General features: G+C 42.2%; 1 protein-coding gene across 1 annotated transcript in view; it reads left to right on the forward strand.

The window, feature by feature from the left end:
* Window positions 1-2128: 2128 nt before the first annotated feature.
* LOC134614487 (collagen alpha-1(XXV) chain-like) overlaps window positions 2129-19552 on the forward strand; it is a 167007-nt gene continuing 149583 nt past the window's right edge. The window contains exon 1 of the mRNA XM_063458370.1: window positions 2129-2140. The gene's annotated coding sequence lies outside the window, so the exon portion shown is untranslated. The remainder of the gene's footprint in view (window positions 2141-19552) is intronic.

A 19552-nucleotide genomic window follows, 5' to 3' on the forward strand; every position in this document is an offset into this window, starting at 1 on the left:
ATGAGCTTGCATTCTAGAGGGAGTGGGATGTAGTGACACAGAGGGTAAAAGTAGGGGTATGAAGTAGGTTGTTAGAATAGTATTAATTGAGGGCTTAGTAGGTAATTTTTGACAGTTGCAGGAGAGGAGTCATGGAGGGTGGGGGATGAAAACCTGCTAACAGTTTAATTGATATGCTTTCTTGAAGAAGTGAGTTTGCAATGATTTTTTGAATGAGTGGAGACTGGGAGAAATTCTTATGGAGAAGGGAAGGAAGTTCCACAGAAGAGGTGCAGCCCTGGAAAAATCTTGGAGGCGAGCGTTAGAGGTGGGAGTACGGACAGACGATATACGTAGGTATTTGGCAGAGCGAAGGGGCCTCGACGGGACATACTTGTGTATTAGGGAGGATAGGTAGGTTGGAGCAGCATTATGTAGGCACTTGTAAGCAAGCACCAGAATTTTAAATTGAGCCCTATATCTAACTGGAAGACAATGCAGGGACTGACAGAGCGGGGAGACGTGAGAGGTGCGGGCGGACAGGAAGATGAGCCTCGCTGCCGCATTCATTATAGATTGCAATCTGTGAACATTTAAGACCACTGAGAAGAGTATTGCAGCAGTCCAGGCGAGAGAGAACAAGAGCATGGTTCACTGGTATTTTTTATTTCAATAGAATATTTATATGTAACTATGTAACTATTTATATACTTTGGAAAAAAATAAATACTCTATACGTGAACGTCTATTTTTAGTGCAGACCTAGTCCTCAAAGGGGCCCCTTTTCAATTTTACATTGTCTGTGTGTAGTTACTGCACCCCTGCACCCCAGGGCTGTAGAGCATTATGTCATTTAACCTGGGAACTGTTCTGAAAATCCTGTTATTTGAGAAATTGAGGTTATTTTAATCCCCCTATTTGTAACAGATGGTTAGGATGACAATATGAAATAAAACAGTATATAATCCAGTACAGTTCAATTCATTGCCCTTCCGTAAAAAATTTATTTTATATTTTAGTAATTATACAGTATAGTCTTTTTTTTATCTAATAGGGACTGAATTTAAAGTCTGATGGGATAAATAAAAAAAATGTTTAGACTTTTTTTCCCCCACTTTTAGTACTTCTACAATCCTATGATGTGATGCAATTGCTGGCTGAAAAAAATGTGTTTGTCCTTTGTATCTGTATCTGTGTCCAACCTGTCAGCACCAGTAGATCAATGACTGTCTGTGCAAAGTGAATATTCCCAAGTATGTTGTGAGATCGCATTAAAGAGTGCTCTTCACAGTTATCAGAATTACAGATTTTTTTTTTTTGTGGAATTAACAAAATATACGACTTACCTTACCAAGTTAGAGTTATGTCAGCTTTCAGTTTCCTGAAAGTTGATAATTTTGCTGGTTGTTTTTTACAATCCCCTCATTGAATTTACCAAGGGCAATTTACCATATGTCAGATACTGATATAAATACACATATACTAATGGTAATGATAATATCTGGCTTAAAGTACTACTTCAATAGCAAACTTACTGAATGGTGTATCAAATAAAAATAAAAATAATACATTTAGTTAAGTATTTAAATAAATATAGCTTAATTATTTCACTTATATAGAAGCTGTATGTCAAAGTGTTGCATGCAGTATTCTCCACATATTTCCCATAGATTCATGTAGTAGTTGTACTACGTATATATGAAAGAAATATGAAAATGTAGTATGTTATAGGCCTTTACTATTGCTCACCATTCTTTATGTTACAGTCAAGTTCATCCACGCAAATCGTGAATAATATGGGAATACTCGCAACTCATGTCTGATTTTTATCGGGGTTGCTGCAGATCGTAGCACTTTTACTTAAATGTATATATTTTATGTAGGTTAAGGGGAAGGGATTAGCCATGGAAACCATGTGCCAGTAGCTTTTATCTGATGGCTAATTATTGCCATGTGGTAGAACATATGGCAAAAATGTGTGCCAAACATTTCTTTCAACATCTGTTGAGCGAATGTGTGGGTTGGAAAAAGAAAAAAAATAACATTTATTAATTTCTATACATACAGTTTGTCTTTGTTCCTTTAAATGCAAGCTAAATCTTTATCCAACAGATTCTAATTATTTATGTTTCTCATTCTACAGGGTCAGCCAGGACCACAAGTAAGTAAAATTAGCATTTTGATAGTTTTTAAAGGCCTATTTTTCTAATAGTTCTTTGAGTTTCTCGAAATACTGTTGTCATAATCCTCTCCTTATTGTTCTGTAGTAGATGAATTTAGATTGTAAAATATATTCACTTATTGAAAGCAATGTTTCCTGTACTATATATCCTGTTAAAGCATTCATTTGCGTTACCTTCTGAGACGTGAAATTTTAAAGCTTTTATTCAGCCTCTTTGCTCCTGTGGAACATCAGATATTGATTTCCTCTGTTTTCTGGTTCAGTAAATGAGGATTCATATAAAATGTGATAGAGACTAGTGATAATAATTTGTTACTCTGATGAATCTGAATGTCGTCTACTCATTCCACCATGTCATTGCACGATTTTACAGCGGAAAATTAATTTGATGTACATTTGAAAATTGACTTCAGAAGGAATGTGCAAGATTTGAATCATCTGGAAATAAAAACCTAACCTGTTTCTATCCAGAAGCAATGACCTAAGGTTATAAATGGATGAATCAAAAATTGCTTTTATTTTTCTAACCGTTGGCGGCTTAGTTTTGGAATTCTATAAGACTTCCCTTCCTTATCTAATCCAGTACTGAAACAGTTAACTCACATATTTCTACATTCAGTGAAAGCAAAAGGAGCTTAATTTATCTTTGCAAATGTCAGATTTAATACGTAACCAGTTCAGTACCACGCTACTTATTAACTGTAAACACTGCTGACGATGACGGCACTGTACAGTTTAAAGAGAAATTCAATGCACCACAATTGCATATGCTCCATGATTGGTTTATATTACACTCCCGTCAGATCTCCCGTCACTGTGTTGTTGCACTCAGTCGCTTACAACTGCAACAATTTGCAAACATCACTGCAGCTAGAAACTTCCTTCTCCTAGCATGCACACCTGTGAGGTGGATGGATTATCTCGGCTAAGGAGAAGTGCTCACTAACACAGATTTAGACAGATTTGTGAACGATATTTGAGAGAAATAGGCCTTTTTTGTACATAGAAAAAGTCTTGGATCTTTGAGTTCAGCTTGTGAAAAATGGGGGCAAAAACAAAAGTGTTGCGTTTATAATTTTGTTCAGCATATATATACCTTACAGATACTATGCCTTACCAAGGTTGCACTTGTATAGCATGAGCGTAAATTCCCATATCTTAAAAAGCTTCTTTCTTGCTGGTGAGATAGATCAGTGGGTCAGTGTGTAAGTGTATGGGTGGATTAAGCAGTCTGTAGTTTGTTTGTGTGTGTCTGCATTATGCAGTTTGTGTGTGGATTAAGCAGTGTGTATGTACATATTAAGCAGCCTGTGTGTGAGTTTGTGCATGTTTCAAGAGGTTTTTGTTGTGTATGTATTAGGCAGTGAGCATGTTTATGTATTAGGGAGTTTGTGTGTATGGTAAGGCGAAGGGGGAACCCCAGCTACAACATAGCTGGCGGTGTTTTTGTGCACAGTGTGATCCCAGTTGTTATAGTGAAAAACAAACCCATACAAATGGGTTACACTGGTGCAAAGGAAACAAACATTGACTACAATTGAATAAAAAATCAAAACAGAGGCAGAATTTGTCTTTTTGAAGTGCCAAAGGTTTTTCCTGTTGCAACAGCAGAGATGTTAGCTGATTTTAGCTGGTGCTCTATGATTAAGCCCCATAGTACCGTTTGCACTCTGATTTGTAAACTATAGAAATGGCACTTGCCACCTCTGAATATGTTTGTGTGTATACAGGGCCGGCGCGTCCATAAGGCGGCACAGGCGACCGCCTTAGGGCGCACCGCCTTTGGGGGCGCAAGATTTCAGTGACCGGCAGGAGGGAAACTCTCCCTCCTGCCAGGCCACCTTCTGGATCCCCGGCGCGGCGTGTGGCAGTGGTATGATCAGAGGCGGTGAGGGAGCTCTAATCTCCCCGCTCTGCTCCCTCACTCGCCGTATGCTGATGCTGGGAGCATCATGACGTCATATACCGGTTCCCGACATCAGTAGACAGCTGTTGCGGTCACCGGCCCGCCGAGCCTCACGGCCGTGCCCGACCGGCACGACCGTACCGACTACACAAGCTTACCTGCTCGTCGGCGAGCCGGGAACCGCACACTCAGTTCTTCCGGGCATCACGCCCGAATCCAATATGGCGCCGACCACGTGGTCGCGTCTATGGATAGCCCCGCCCCCGAGAGTTATACCAACGTGTGCGTGACGTCACGACGTCAACGCACACGCACGTTTTGGGGTCTGAGGTCGCCCTCTGACCAATCATAGCCTAGAGAGGGGTATTTAAACCCCTAGCTTTTCCCAGAACTTTGCCCTGTCGTGGTTTCAGTTTCCTGGTTTCCCGAGAGTGCTATTTCCGTGTTTCTGATTTCCTGGTATCCTGATCCTTGGCGTTTCCCTGGTTATTCTGATCTCTGGTTTCCCTGACTTGGCTTGTTTTATCGGTATTGAGTATTTTCTGGCTTCCTTGACCTCGGCTTTCCCTTTGACCATTCTCTGTCTCTAGCGTATTAGTCCGGCCATTCTAAGGTCCGGTTTACGCTCTATCCTGTTATTTTCCTTTTCTTACTTATGTATATGTTTACATAGTTTCTGCGTGCTGGACCACATTACTAGTCGTGACATTACGACAGGGCCATGGATCCTGCAGAACTATGCAAACATATGATCGCCTGTGAAAATAGGGTGGAGGATATGGACCACAGGTTGGACCAATTTGCCCAGGCATTTCAGACCTTGCTCCAGAGGACTGCCTATTTAGAGGTCCCTCCTGTACCACCTGTGGTTCCGCCACCTGTAGTGGTTCCCGTACCACATAAACCACCGTCCATAACCCTGTTACCTCCCCCTCGTTATGGAGGTGATTCTAAGGAATTCAGAGGTTTTTTAAACCAAATTGAATACCACTTTGAGGCCTCCCCAGGTTCATTCCCAACAGATAGATCAAAAATAGGCTATCTGATGAACCAATTAACTGGAAAAGCCTTGACCTGGGCTAACTTATGGGAAAGTGGTGACTCAGTAGCCCGTGATTACAGTGCCTTTCTCACAGCTTTTAAGGCTACGTTTGAACCTAAAGGCAGGGAGAAGAACGCTGCCAAAGCCCTTATGAGAATAAAGCAAGACAGTCGTTCTGTAGCCGATTATGCCATAGAGTTCAGGACATTGGCGTCTGAGGTCGATTGGACCAATAGTGGTCTGGTGGCTGCTTTCTCTGAAGGTCTAGCTGAGAGTATACAAGATGAGACCGCAGCTAGAGACCTTCCGGTTAATCTTAATGAGTTTATTGCCTACATGATAGACATTGATAACCGGCTCAGAGAGAGAGAGAAAAACAAACAACGTAACAGACGTTCTAATTTGTCCATAGCTCCTCGTTTCTCTAACCCAGTGGTGAGTAGCCAAGCGCCTCTTCCAGAACCTGAACCCATGCAATTGGGTAGCGCTAAACTCACTGAGGCAGAGAGACAACACAGACGTAACGAGGGGCTATGTATGTATTGTGGCAAGAAGGGACATTTAAGATCGTCATGCCCGGTTCGGCCGGAAAACTTGCACACCTAAGGCACGTACGGGGACCGACCTTAGGTGTGATGTATATGTCCCCTGAAATTGACTAAGAACCGTTTCCTTGTCAAAGTTACCTTGTCTTTTAAGAAGACTACTGTTCAGTGTGAGGCTATTATTGACTCTGGGGCAGCGGAGAATTTCCTAGACAAAGAGTTCTCTGCAAAACATCTCCTGCCCTTAAGACAAAAAGAGAAACCTATAGCAGTCAAGGCCATTGATGGAAGGCCTCTTACCCAGCCTTTCATCACACACGAAACTCTGCCAATCACTGTCTCAGTGGGTATTCTCCATTCTGAAGAAATGACCTTTCAAATCATATCTTCACCTACATGTCCGATAATACTCGGTTTCCCTTGGTTCCTGAAACACAATCCACGTTTGGATTGGATTGAAGGAGAGATTGTGAGTTGGGGTGAGAGATGCAAAGGTGTTTGCTTTAAGCAAATCCCACAACCTATTGGTACCATTAATGTTCCTATTGCACCTCCCTTGACCACACAAATACCGCCGCAGTATATGGATTTAAAAGAGGTATTTAACAAGGTCCAGTCAGAAGGGTTACCTCCTCATAGACCTTATGACTGTACTATAAATCTATTACCAGGGACTATGCCTCCCAAGGGAGGAGTTTATGCCTTGTCCCCCCAGGAAAATCTTTGTTTAGAAGAATATATAAAGGATGCTCTCAGAAAGGGTCATATCCGTAGATCCTCCTCACCAGCCGGGGCTGGGTTCTTCTTTGTCTCTAAAAAAGAAGGAGACCTACGCCCCTGTATCGATTATAGGGGGTTGAATACGATTACCATAAAAAATGCCTACCCTATTCCCCTTATATCAGAGCTGTTTGACAGATTGACGGGAGCTCGAGTCTTTACTAAGCTCGATCTCCGAAGTGCATACAATCTAGTCAGGATTAAGGACGGTCACGAATGGATGACCGCATTTAACACCAGAATGGGACATTACGAATACCTGGTTATGCCGTTTGGATTATGTAACGCTCCAGCGGTATTCCAGGATTTTATTAACGATGTCCTAAGAGAGTACCTTCACATGTTCGTTCTAGTGTATCTGGACGACATTCTCATCTATTCCCCAGACCTAGAGACACATCACGAACATGTGAGAATTGTACTGAAAACCCTGTTACAGAACGGTCTTTACTGTAAACTGGAGAAATGCCAGTTTGACCAAACGGAGATACAATTCCTTGGATACGTTATATCTCCGTCTGGTTTCCAGATGGATCCCCGCAAACTGGAGGCAGTCTTACAGTGGCCATTGCCCAAGGGCCTTAAAGCTACTCAACGCTTTATAGGTTTTGCGAATTACTACCGCAAATTCATAAAGGGATTTTCCTCTGTGATTTCCCCTATAACCAATTTAACCAAAAAAGGAGCAAATTGTATATCTTGGCTCAAAGAAGCAAGAGAGGCATTTGAACGGTTAAAATCTTTATTTTCCTCAGCACCTGTCCTGACCCATCCTGATCCAACCAAACCATTTATCCTAGAGGTAGATGCGTCAGAGACAGGAGTTGGAGCCATTCTGTCTCAGAGAGAAAGTCCTGATACGCCTTTACATCCCTGTGGATTTTACTCTCGCAAACTCACACCTGCCGAGAAGAATTATGACATAGGGAATAGGGAACTTTTGGCCATTGTACTTGCCCTTAAAGAATGGAGGCATCTCTTGGAAGGTTCCAAAGAGCCACTTCTGATCTTTACTGATCATAAGAATTTGGCTTATATTGGGGACGCTAAGAGATTGTCCTCTCGTCAGGCTAGATGGTCATTGTTCCTCTCCCGATTCAATTTCGTAATTACTTATAGGCCTGGTACTAAAAACACCAAGGCAGATGCACTTTCTAGGCAGTTTGAGACAGAGGAAGTTCCGTAACAGGAGGTATATCCTATTATACCTCCTGAATGCCTCATTGCCACTACAGTTTCCGAAGTGTCTTCTCCACTCTTCTGTGCCATAATAGCAGACCAAACTCAGGCACCTGTGGGAAAACCTCTGGACAAACTGTATGTGTCACCTCAGTTCCGAAAGAAGGTACTAGATATGTTCCATGACAACCTCACAGCGGGCCATCCTGGAGTCCATAAAACTCTCTCTGCCATCTCCAGGAGGTTTTGGTGGCCTGCTCTTAGAAACGATATCAAAGATTACGTTGGGGCATGTCAAATATGTGCCATTTCTAAAGTTCCTCCTAGATTGCCTCCTGGACTGTTACAACCACTGCCCATACCTAGTGCTCCATGGACCCACTTAGCCATGGATTTCATTGTGGATCTACCCAGTTCAAACTGGTTTAATACAGTCCTTATGGTTATCAATAGATTCACAAAGATGGCACATTTTGTCCCACTTAAAAAATTACCATCTGCTCAGGATCTAGTTCAAATATTCTTGAGAGAGATCTTTCGGTTGCACGGTGTACCCAAAAGCATAGTATCTGACAGAGGCACCCAGTTTGTTTCTAGGTTCTGGCGTTCCTTTTGTAAACAATTGGGCATCGAACTCTCCTTTTCATCAGCGTATCACCCTCAAACAAATGGAGCAGCAGAGAGGGCGAATCAGTCTTTAGAAGCCTATTTACGTTGCTTTATAAATGCCAATCAGTCTAACTGGTATGAGCTCTTACCCATGGCTGAATTCGCCAGGAACAACGCCACTCATGAATCTTCTAATCATAGTCCATTCTTTGTAAATCAGGGTTATCACCCCGCTGTTTTTCCTTCTGAATTCTCAGACACGGAAATTCCTGCTTTGAACACCCGTTTAGAATCAATTCATGATACCTGGGATTCCGTCCATTCAGCTCTGCAAAAAGACTCATTACGAGCAAAGGTCCAAGCTGACAAAAAACGGGGCGCTAATCCTGTCTATCTTCCAGGTGACAGGGTGTGGCTTTCCACAAAACATATCAAGCTTAAGGTCCCGTCCATGAAATTTGCCCCTCGGTACATAGGTCCCTTTCGAGTTACCCAACGTATTAATCCAGTGACCTATTCTTTGGCACTTCTGGCTCATATGAGAATTGCGAATACTTTCCATGTGTCTCTGCTCAAGCCCCTTACTTGCAATCGCTACACCAAGTTATCCACTCCTCCTCCGCCCTTGGTAGTGGGTGATCAAGAAGAATATGAAGTCCATTCTATCATGGACTCCAAGTTATCCAGAGGTGTCTTGTCCTATCTCGTTGACTGTAAGGGTTATGGTCCCGAGGAACGTTGTTGGGTTCCTGCTGACCGGGTCCATGCGCCCCGTCTTATCCGGTCATTTCACAACCGCTTTCCTCTTAAGCCGGGTCCTTCCCGCCCGGTGCGCGGTCTTCGAGTGGGGGGTACTGTTGCGGTCACCGGCCCGCCGAGCCTCACGGCCGTGCCCGACCGGCACGACCGTACCGACTACACGAGCTTACCTGCTCGTCGGCGAGCCGGGAACCGCACACTCAGTTCTTCCGGGCATCACGCCCGAATCCAATATGGCGCCAACCACGTGGTCACGTCTATGGATAGCCCCGCCCCCGAGATTTATACCAACGTGTGCGTGACGTCACGACGTCAACGCACACGCACGTTTTGGGGTCAGAGGTCGCCCTCTGACCAATCATAACCTAGAGAGGGGTATTTAAACCCCTAGCTTTTCCCAGAACTTTGCCCTGTCGTGGTTTCAGTTTCCTGGTTTCCCGAGAGTGCTATTTCCGTGTTTCTGATTTCCTGGTATCCTGATCCTTGGCGTTTCCCTGGTTATTCTGATCTCTGGTTTCCCTGACTTGGCTTGTTTTATCGGTATTGAGTATTTTCTGGCTTCCTTGACCTCGGCTTTCCCTTTGACCATTCTCTGTCTCTAGCGTATTAGTCCGGCCATTCTAAGGTCCGGTTTACGCTCTATCCTGTTATTTTCCTTTTCTTACTTATGTATATGTTTACATAGTTTCTGCGTGCTGGACCACATTACTAGTTGTGACAACAGCCCGCGAGGGAGCAGAGCGGGAGATTAGAGCTCCCTCGCCACCTCTGATCATACCACTGGTGCACACCGCCCAGCAGCCCCGCTGGACCCAAGGGACTGTTCCACGCCAGCTCTCCAGGTAGGGAGGCAGGGTGGAAAATGTTTATTTTTAAAACAAATAATTAGTGAGTGTATGTGTGAGTGTGTGTCTGTGAGTGAGTGACTGTAAAAAAAATAATTAGTGAGTGTTTCTGAATGATTGTATGAGTGTGTGTGCATGTGATTGTATGTGTGTCTGTGAGTGTGTGTGTGTCTGTAAGTGATTGTATGAGTGTGTGTGCATGTGAGTGTATTTGTGTGTGTGTGTGTGTGTGTCTGTGAGTGATTGTATGAGTGTGTGTGCATGTGAGTGTATGTGTGTGCATGTGAGTGTATGTGTGTTGCATGTGAGTGTATGAGTGTGTGTATGTGTGTGTCAGTGTGTGTTTGTTAGTGTCTGTCAAATCAGTGAGAGTATATTTGTCATTGAGTCAGTGTGTCTGTCAATGAGTGTCAATCAGTGTGTGTGTGTGTCAATAAATGAGTGTGTGTCAGATCAGTGAGTCTGTGTGTTTGTCATTGATTGTGTGTGACTGTCAGTGTGTATACACCACTGAGTGTAGCGTGGTGGAGCGCTGTACAGGAGCTTCTGTTTCCTGTACCCGGCCAGACTGAAAGGAGGTGCTCACTGAGAGAGGACTCCCTGTCAGTCCAGCCAGGCACAGAAAATTGAAGCTCCTGTAGGGGATCTCCTCCACTCTGTAACGCTACAAGAGAGGTAGGAGGCACACAAGGAAGAGGAGTGCGACCACTAAGGGGGTGGGGGGTGCACCAAGGGACAAGGAGAGGATGGGAGAGAAGCACCAAAGGACAGGGAAAAGAGGGGGGAGGTTAGAAGAACACTAAGGGACAGGGAAGGGAGGGGACCACTAATGGACGAGGAAAGGGTGTGGTTAAGAGGCACATAGGTAAAGATGTTGTTATTTTTTTTCGGGGGGGGGGGGGGAAAGAGGCGGAATGTACCCCAAAATTCTTGCACCGGCCCTGTGTGTATATATATATATATATATATATATTTTTTTTTTTTTTTTTTTTTTTAAGTGAGGCTTGCTTGCACAGTGACATATAGTGTTCATGGGAGTAGCTGCAATTTCTTCTAACTACTAAATAATTGCAAGAGTGAAATGAGAGTATCCACATGATTTTGGCAATTTTAAAATAGTGTATTATTTATTTTTACTTATTTACATATAATTGTATTTAAATATAATTATATATATATATATCCTTTGCAGTCAGGTAGTGAGACCTGTTTAAAAGTGTTCTAATCTTTTTGCTCCAAGACCGATTCAAAATCCTTCTTACATTAAGTTCTAAGAGCATTATAAAAAACAGCATCCATTGCAGTCAGGTAGTGAGATCTGTATTTTCTCAGGTTAGAGAAGTGTTTGTTTTTTTTACCGACCAACAACCATGAATTTGGACAACTGGTTAAAACAAAAATTATTACTACTCCGAATTGTTTCGACAATTTTAGAAACTGAGAAAGACGATACAACAAGAAATCAAGAAAACAAGTCCAAAATAGTTGAATCTACTGTTTCTCAAATAGCAGAGACAAGTGACAAGTCAAAAAAAAAAATGAAAAGCACACAATGCTACCCAATCTTGTTCTCAAACAAAGAAAAGAAAATATGATGATAGTTACTTAAAATTTGGATTGACAAGTGTCAGAAATAAAAATATTCCTCAAGCACAATGCTTACTTTGCAAGAAAATATTGCCAAACGGTTCGTTAGCACCTGCTAAATTACATAGTAATTTTGAGCAAAACCACCCAGAGTACAAAGATAAAGACATTGCCTTTTTTAAGCAATGCTTCAGGAGTATCATAAGACTAAACAGTTTATGAGCAAAATATTTGAAAATTATAATAAAAACGCCACTTATTAAAAGGTTTGTGCTACGGCGCAAATCTTTTTTCCGGAGTTCCACGATGTGGGTATACTTTGTCAAAGGGTTCCACGGGAAAAATGAATTGGGAACCCCTGGTTTAGAGCATGTTAGCAACACAAAACTTCTAGCATGAGTCACTTTATCTTCTGAAATCAGTCTTGTTTTACTTTAATGCTTTCCAATATATTTACTCCAAGCAAATAATACTGTGGCGGTTTCAGTTTTCACAATTTTTTCTGGTTTTGACATTGCTTTTTTTTTTAGAGGAAAAATTAGTATTTGCTATGGTAATTATATCTTTGCCGTTTCCATGATATCCTAATATCTGTATTTTAATTAGAACTGTATCATGCTGTCATTTTTCAAATGGCTAAAAATATCCTAATATGACAGCAGCCACAAACAAACTTAGACTACACAGTTAAGTCAATTCCTGCTTATCACTTGTACAGTAAATACACAATCCCAGCCATGCCCAAATCTAGTTTTTGTTTATTTTCTGAGCTACGTGACATCACGTACATCTGGAAAATAGAAGATGTAAAAAGGAATATACTGCGGTTGGGGACAGAACAGACAGTATGATTAACTAATTGTTACATTTCCTTTGACAGTTTATATATATTTACTATCTCCTTGTGGTTTGACATTAATGTTAATGTTGTAAACCAGAAACATAACAGAAACACTGTGTAAAAGAAAAAAGTAACAAAATAATTACCATAAAAGGGAAATTTTGATTTTTTTTGTCTGCCCGTTTTTTCCCTATGTAGATATCCCGAGACAATATGTATAATATAATTGAAGTAAGCAGGTTTGCTATTTTATAATATTCAAAAGCAGGTTTACAAATTTTCACAGCATGCCTACTGAAGTCATCCTGTGAGTGCTTTCATTTCATTGAGTTATAATTATAACGGTATAAGTTAAATTGAGGAATTGAAGCAGGTATGTTTATAAGCAGTTATCCATCATCATGTTCATGGGCAATAGACCTTCATTTACCCCAGGAATTCCTTGAGGGTACACATCTGGTCAAGGGTTCCACATATGTCCTCATGGAACCTTTAAACTTTGCATTGGTTGACAATTCCTCCTTCCATTGACTCCACCACCCGGTTACAAATAAATAACTAAATAAATAGCAATGAAATGAGAGATAAATACAGTGACAAAATGCTGCCATTTTGGAGATACTGTGTCAATCCATCAGCCAGTAACCACAAAGGGTAGTCTTATATAGATACACATACAAAGAAACTAGTCCTGTGCTCAAACTCCCATTACTCCTGGGCGGCAGCAATGACCATAGTACACATCAGCCAAAATACATATAGTAAAAACCAAAGAAAAAAGTTACCTGCGCTCTTTCCACATCCCTATGTATTTTTAAACAAATGGAGGTTTTTAGTTACCTCCAATGGCCATGAGAGGGTATGCCCACCTGCCACGTCAAGGCAGACCTCTTAGGTGGGTCCTACTCTAACCATTTGCCTTGCTTCCTTGAGCTTCTGGCAAAAATATCTCTATTGAGACAGAAAGGGGTATTTTTTTATATACATCCCTACATGCTTATTAACCCTTAATAGGGAACACATGGGGTGGGCAGCAGCATTGCAACCTAGCTATGTGATACAAAAGTGAATACAAATGCAAAGAAACTAGTCCTGCGCTCAAACTCCCTTTACTCCTGGGCGGCAGCAACGACCATAGTACACATCAGCCAAAATACATATAGTAAAAAACAAAGAAAAAAGTTACCTGCACTCTTTCCACATCCCTATGTATTTTTAAACAAATTGAGGTTTTTAGTTACCTCCAATGGCCATGAGAGGGTATGCCCACCTGCCACGTCAAGGCAGACCTCTTAGGTGGGTCCTACTCTAACCATTTGCCTTGCTTCCTTGAGCTTCTGGCAAAAATATCTCTATTGAGACAGAAAGAGGTATTTTTTATATACATCCCTATATACTTATTAACCCTTGATAGGGAACACATGGGATGGGCAGCAGCATTATAAAGATACTCCTCACAATTTTCTGAACCATTACATTTAAATCCATTAGTGTATGTCTACAAACCATGACCTACTTCTATTGATTACTAAGTGTATCACCTCTCTGATTTTGCTGAATACTGCCTATCTCATTAACTTCCAGATAAGGATATCAGAAATGTCCTTTGGATTTGTTAAATGGTCAGGTTTCGTCAGATTCCCATTTTACTGCTCACACAGACAGAATTACACAGCACAGATTTGCCCTGCACTCCTAAAAATCAGCATTTGACCTTATAGGGATACTCTTAGCACAAAAACAACTGTAGCTTAATGAAGCAGTTTTAGTATATAGATCAAGCTCCTACAACTTCATTGCCATTTAGGAGGTAAATCACTTTTGCTTATGTTTATTCAGCCCTCGCTGTGGCTCACACAGCCTATATGAAAAAAATAATTTTCATTCAGATCTGACATCATATTGTGTTTACTTTAGAAGTATTTATCTTCTGCTTTGTTAATTTAACTTTAACCCCTTAAAGCCTACATGATGGTCTAAGCTGTCATGCAGTTCAGGACATTAACATTTGCTGATGGCTTAGACCATGATCCAATAAACGTAAAGGTAGGGTCAAATCCCTGCTGATAACAAGGATCCCCAGGCATCATTGGATACCTGAAAGTCCCTTCTGACAGCTAGAGCTACTAGTGGCTCCAGGCTGACATATGAACTATGTATGTAAGCACATATCCCTTTAAATACATTGAAATACAGTACCCAGCACTGATCACAGTTTCAGGAGCGGCAGCATGAGAGGGAGCTCTTCCACTTGTGCTGCAATAACACAGTACAGAGTTCTCACAGAGCACTGCTGATATCAGTAACCTCAGAGGTACTAGGGATTAGAAATTGGATTATGGGTAGGATTATGGGTTGGATTAGGGACAGAATTATGGGTAGGATTAGGGGTTGGATATGGGTAGTATTATGGTTAGGGTTAATGTTTGAATTAAGGGTTGGATAAGGGGTTTGATTAGTGGAAAAGGTATACATGGTAATTTTCTTAAAATAAAACACTTGAAAAAACAAAACAAAAAATAATTTTGACCAATGTTCATCATAAAAGGGTTAAGTGAAAAGTGCCAAAATCAAAAGTCTTAGTTGGGAACATTTGGGGGATGTACTTTCTACAAACATATGCTTTTGTGTAGCGGTCTTGGATTCTGTAAATATTAAAGTTGTAATCTCAACATGCCGAATTTTGAAAACTTTTAGCTTTAAAACCATAATTCACTCCTAACAGTATTTGTTGTATAACATCCTAAAAAATTAAATCCTAGTAGTCATATTGGACATTTTAACAATCCAGATTTATTGATATTACATTAGTGAATCTAATTTTCAATTTTTAAAAATATTTTTTTTCAATTTAATATTATATGTGCACATATAGAATATCAAACAAGCAATATTTTGCCTTTTAAAAAAGTATATATAATATGTAAGGGTGCACTTAAACAGAAAGGGTGAAATTATGGTAAAATGAACGCATGGGGGAAAAAGGGGTTAATCATACACAGGAGGCTCCCATAGGCTCTAGCATGCTATTAACAGAGAATGAGATAAGACATTGTATACAGGGCCGGTGCAAGGCGTTTTGAGTACACAGGCGAAGATGATTTTGGAGCCCCTCCCCCCCCCAAAAGCATCTTCACCTGTGTCCCTCTTAACCCGCCTTTTGTTTCTTATCCCCTTTTTTAATGGTCTTACCCCCTTTAGTGTCTTGTACCCTATTTTAACCAATTGCGTGTCTTACACCTCCCTTGTGTATCTCTTACTACCCACCTTTGTGTTTCTTACTCCCCCCAGCCTCTGTGTCTCCTTCTCTCCCAGATCCTTTGTGTCTTTTACTCTTACCAGCTCCTTTGTGTGTTTCTCTCCCCAGCCCCTCTGTGTCTATTTTTCCTCTTCTCCAGCCCCTCTGTGTCTCTTTCACCCCCAGCCCCTTTACATTTCCACTCACAGGCCCCTCAGTGGATTTTCTCACCCCCAGGCCCATCTGTGTGTCTTTCTCTCCACTCAGGCCCCCCTGTGTGCTGGGCCACTCTCCCCTCCATGTCCCTTAGTGTTCCTCTCTCCTCCCCTCCATGTCCATTAGTGGTCCTCTCCCCTCCCTGTCCCTTAATGGTCCTCTCCCCTCCATGTACCTTAGTGTTCCTCTCCCCTCCCTCCCCTGCCTCTTAGTGTTAATCTCCCCTCCCTCCTCTGTCCATTAGTGTTCCTCTTCCCTCCCCCTTACCTGTCTCTTAGTGCCCCCATTCCCATTAATGTTCCTCCCACCCCCCATCTTAGTGTTCCTCTCCCTTCTCTTTTAGTGCTCCCCCCACTACCACAGTGTTCATTTTCCCTTCCCTCCGCTGTACCTTAGCTCCCCCCTAGTGTTCCTCAATCCTCTCTCTTTTTAGTGTTCTTCCCACCATAGTGTTCCTTCCCCCTCCCATAGTTTTCCTTCTCCCACTCCCATAGCTTTCCTCCCCCCATAGTGTTCCTTCCCCCTTCTCAGTTTTCCTTCCTGACCTCCCATAGTTTTCCTTCCCCCCTCTCCCATAGTTTTCCTCCCCGACCAGGGCCGCCATCAGGGGGTGACAACCGTGACAGTTGTCACGGGCCCGGCGGCCCTGGGGGGCCCGGACTGCTCTGGCAGTCCTGGGCCCCACTTTCCCTCCCTGCACACATAGATAGCGAATATCGCGATCTATGTGTGCAGCCGCGGGCCCCCCGGCTTCCGTTACCGCAGAGGGGGCCCAGGCAGCACACAGCCTCTCCTCTTCTCCTCCCTGCTAATAACTCTCGCGAGACCCGGTTGCCATGGCAACGCTCCGCGGGTCTCGCGAGAGTTATTGGAGGAGAGAAGAGGAGAGGCTGTGTGCTGCCTGGGCCCCCTCTGCGGTAACAGGAAGCCGGGGGGCCCCACCATGCCACCGGACCACCAGGGATGGAATCTCCCCCCTCCCTAGACACAGGTAAGCAGGGAGGGGGGAGAAACAATTTAATTAATTACATTTTTTTTTTAAAATAATGTTAAAATGCCCCCTCCCCCTCCTCATTGGACATTTACACACACACACTATATACACTAACACAACACACACACACACACACTACATACACTAACACAACACACACTCTGCATACACTGACACAACACACACTGCATACACTGACACAACACACACACACTGCATACACTGACACAACACACACACTGCATACACTAACACAGCACTCACTGCATACACTAACACAACACACACTGCATACACTAACACAACACACACTGCATACACTAACACAACACACACACACACACACTACATACACTGACACTACATACACTGACACAACACACACACACACTACATACACTGACACAACACACACACTGCATATACCAACACAACACACACTGCATACACTAACACAACACACACTCTGCATACACTAACACAACACACACTGCATACACTGACACAACACACACTGCATACACTAACACAACACACACTCTGCATACACTGACACAACACACACACTGCATACACTAACACAACACACACTCTGCATACACTGACACAACACACACCGCATACACTAACACAACACACACACACTGCATACACTAACACAACACACACTGCATACACTGACACAACACACACACTCTGCATACACTGACACAACACACACACTGCATACACTAACACAGCACTCACTGCATACACTAACACAACACACACTGCATACACTAACACAACACACACTGCATACACTAACACAACACACACTGCATACACTAACACAACACACACTCTGCATACACTGACACAACACACACACTGCATACACTAACACAACACACACTCTGCATACACTGACACAACACACACCGCATACACTAACACAACACACACACACTGCATACACTAACACAACACACACTGCATACACTGACACAACACACACTCTGCATACACTGACACAACACACACACTGCATACACTAACACAGCACTCACTGCATACACTAACACAACACACACTGCATACACTAACACAATACACACTGCATACACTAATACAACACACACTGCATACACAAACACACACACTACATACACTAATACAACACACACTGCATACACTAACACACACACTGCATACACTAATACATCACACACTGCATACACAAACACACACACACTGCATACACTAATACAACACACACTGCATACACTAACACACACAGTGCATACACTAATACAATACACACACTGCATTCACTAATACAACATGCACTCTGCATACACTACACACTAACACACTCACTGCATCCACTATACTGACACACACTCTGCATTCGCTACACATTACCACACTCTGCATTCACTACACATTAACACTCTGCATTCACTACACTAACACAGACTCTGCATCCGCTACACACTAACACACTCTCTGCATTCACTACACATTAACACATTCTCTGCATTCACTACACATTAACACATTATCTGCATTCACTACACATTAACACACTCTCTGCATTCACTACACTAACACACTCTCTGCATTCACTACACATTAACACACTCTCTGCATTCACTACAAATTTACACACACACTACATTCATTACACTGACACACTCTGCATTCACTACACCCTAACACACACTCTGCATTTATTACACACTAACACACACTCTGCATTCACTAAACTATGCACACACTCTGGATTCACTATACTGACACACACTCTGCATTCACTACACTAACATACACTCTGCATCAACTGTACACACAGCATCCATTACACAAACATCCTGTATTCACAGTACACACACTACATCCACCACAAATTGAAACATTCTGCATTCACTATACACAGACACTGTGTCTAATACACACACTACATCCACTACAGACACTGCATCCACTAAACACATTTCATCTAGTACATACAAACACTACATCCACTACACAAAAACACACTACATCACTGTACACACACTACATCCACTACTCAAACACTCTCTGCATTCACTACACATTAACACTCTGCATTCACTACACTAACACACACTCTGCATCCGCTACACACTAACACACCATCTGCATTCACTACACATTAACACACACTCTGCATTCACTACACATTTACAAACACTCTGCATTCACTGCACTAACACACACACTACATTCATTACACTGACACACTCTGCATTCACTACACACTAACACACACTCTGCATTCATTACACACTAACACACACTCTGCATTCACTAAACTATGCACACACTCTGGATTCACTATACTGACACACACTCTGCATTAACTGTACACACAGCATCCACTACACAAACATCCTGTATTCACAGTACACACACTACATCCACCACAAATTGAAACATTCTGCATTCACTATACACAGACACTGTGTCTAATACACACACTACATCCACTACAGACACTGCATCCACTAAACACATTTCATCTAGTACATACAAACACTACATCCACTACACAAAAACACACTACATCACTGTACACACACTACATCCACTACTCAAACACTCTCTGCATTCACTACACATTAACACTCTGCATTCACTACACTAACACACACTCTGCATCCGCTACACACTAACACACCATCTGCATTCACTACACATTAACACACACTCTGCATTCACTACACATTTACAAACACTCTGCATTCACTGCACTAACACACACACTACATTCATTACACTGACACACTCTGCATTCACTACACACTAACACACACTCTGCATTCATTACACACTAACACACACTCT

The sequence above is a fragment of the Pelobates fuscus genome, chromosome 6, assembly GCF_036172605.1.
Source record: "Pelobates fuscus isolate aPelFus1 chromosome 6, aPelFus1.pri, whole genome shotgun sequence".
Lineage (NCBI taxonomy): Eukaryota > Metazoa > Chordata > Amphibia > Anura > Pelobatidae > Pelobates > Pelobates fuscus.